We start from the raw sequence: 2511 nt of genomic DNA on the forward strand, positions 1-2511 counted from the left end.
TTTTTCTTATAATTATTTTCTTATAATTATTTGTTTACACACAGTTTGACATTGGGAATCTACCCAAAGCTATGTTGTGTCACCGATGAGCCATAAAACTTTAAAATTAGTAGATTGTAGGCTGGTAAGGAGTATTTGCTGTTTTGCTCTTCCAGAGCCTATTACACCACTAGACTTACTGCATCATATTTTAAAATAATTTTATTTTTGAATTTTTTGAATAAGTAATATTTTTTACAGTTCAAAATTCAAAAAGTGTACGTATACAAGTGAAAAGTTTCCATTACGTCCATGTTTCCAGCCACCCAGTTTCTCTTATTGGTACATAATGTTACTCACTTATGTGGAATGAAGTCCACATTCCTCTGCATGCAGTATAATTTTTTTTCTACCATCTGTGCTTGTTTACCTTCCTAGTACACTCCTCTCTCCTGGCTTTTGCTCTCTACTTTCCAGCCAGGACTGAAGTAGCTGTTTCCTGATATGTGACCTTAGCAATTTACTGGCTTCTGGAGATCAGACACTCTATCTTCCTCTATCATTATTAAAGACTACATACTAGCATCTAGCATATAGCAGGGCGTGAATGAAAGTTTCTCACACTTGAACAACAACTGGCCCTGTGCTTGTTCTCCTGGAACCCTTCTGAGCTCTTAGCCTCAGATGTTCTGGGACACATGTTTGGCCGTTGAGGCATTATTTCTCTTCGTATCCTGATGACAATCCCCAACCCTAACCTAATCTGAATGTGTGTCTCCTCCTTGCAATCTGAAGGAGGTGCCTAACACACAAGTAACTCCTTGAGCTGAGCTGGTTTGTTCTCCCCGTTCAAATCCTCACAGCGAGGAAGAGAAACTTGTGGGCATGCAGAGATGTTTGTCGCTATGAATGGATAAAATGGCACAGGGATACATATTATACATATGTATAATATGTATAAGATATATATTTATATTTATATAATATGTAAGATATAATTTATAGTAGGTAAATGTATACTATAAATTATATATATTCTAAATATACATTTATAATTAATTACTAATTAATTAGCTATAACTATGTAATCACTTTTTTTTTTTTTTTTTTTTTTTTTTTTTGAGACGAAGTCTCGCTCTGTCGCCCAGGCTGGAGTGCAGTGGCCGGATCTCAGCTCATTGCAAGCTCCGCCTCCCGGGTTTACGCCATTCTCCTGCCTCAGCCTCCTGAGTAGCTGGGACTACAGGCGCCCGCCACCTCGCCCGGCTAGTTTTTTGTATTTTTAGTAGAGACAGGGTTTCACCGTGTTAGCCAGGATGGTCTCGAACTCCTGACCTCGTGATCCACCCGTCTCGGCCTCCCAAAGTGCTGGGATTACAGGCTTGAGCCACCGCGCCCAGCCAATCACATATTTATATTAAATAAATATAAAAATATAAAATATTTATAAAAATATTAAATAACTATAAAATTATATACATATAAATATATTATATAATTACATTGTTATATAATATAGCTAATTAATTATTAATTATTTATAAAATATATTTAGAATATACATAATTTATAGTATATATTTACATTCTATAAATTATATCTTACATATTATATAAATATAAATATATATCTTATAGATATTATACATATGTATTATATATAATATATTAATATAAGTATTGTACATAAATATATATGTGTGTATGTGTATATATATATATTTTTGGTACAAGGCCCTAAAGGCCCTAAAGAAGGCTATATTGATCTTTAAACATTAACATTTTACTTACGAATGTTTCAAGTTAAAAAACATTCTTTAACTTTGAAGATCACTATACATAGCTTATCATTTCATTCTCCCCCTTCCTTCCTTCCTTCCTTCCTTCCTTGTTTTCAATCACTTTTTTAAGGGGACTTTTGGGTTTTCTTGCTTTGTCACCCCGGCTGGATTGCAGTGGCATGATCATACTTCACTAAAGCCTCAAACTCCTGTTTTTATTTTAATTTTTGTGGGTACACAGTAGATGTATATTTTTATGGGATACAAGAGATATTTTGATACAGGCATGCAATGCTTAATAATCACTTCAGGGGCCGGGCGCTGTGGCTCACGCCTGTAATCCCAGCACTTTGGGAGGCCGAGGCAAGTGGATCACGAAGTCAAGAGATCCAGACCATCCTGGCCAACATGGTGACACCCCGTCTCTACTAAAAATGCAAAAATTAGCTGGGCATGGTGGCACGTGCCTGTAGTCCCAGCTACTCGGGAGGCTGAGGCAGGAGAATCGCTTGAACCCGGGAGGTGGAGGTTGCAGCATGCCGAGATTGTGCCACTGCACTCCAGCCTGGTCTGCACTCCAGACAGAGCAAGGCTCTGTCTCAAAAAAAAAAAAAAAGGCCAAGTGCAGTGGTTCATGCCTGTAATCCCAGCACTTTGGGAGGCCGAGATGGGTAGATCACTTGGGGTCAGGAGTTGGAGCAGTCTGACCAACGCGGTGAAACCCCGCCTCTACTAAAAATAGAAAAATTAGG

This window comes from Rhinopithecus roxellana, chromosome 8 (assembly GCF_007565055.1).
Source record: "Rhinopithecus roxellana isolate Shanxi Qingling chromosome 8, ASM756505v1, whole genome shotgun sequence".
Classification (NCBI taxonomy): domain Eukaryota; kingdom Metazoa; phylum Chordata; class Mammalia; order Primates; family Cercopithecidae; genus Rhinopithecus; species Rhinopithecus roxellana.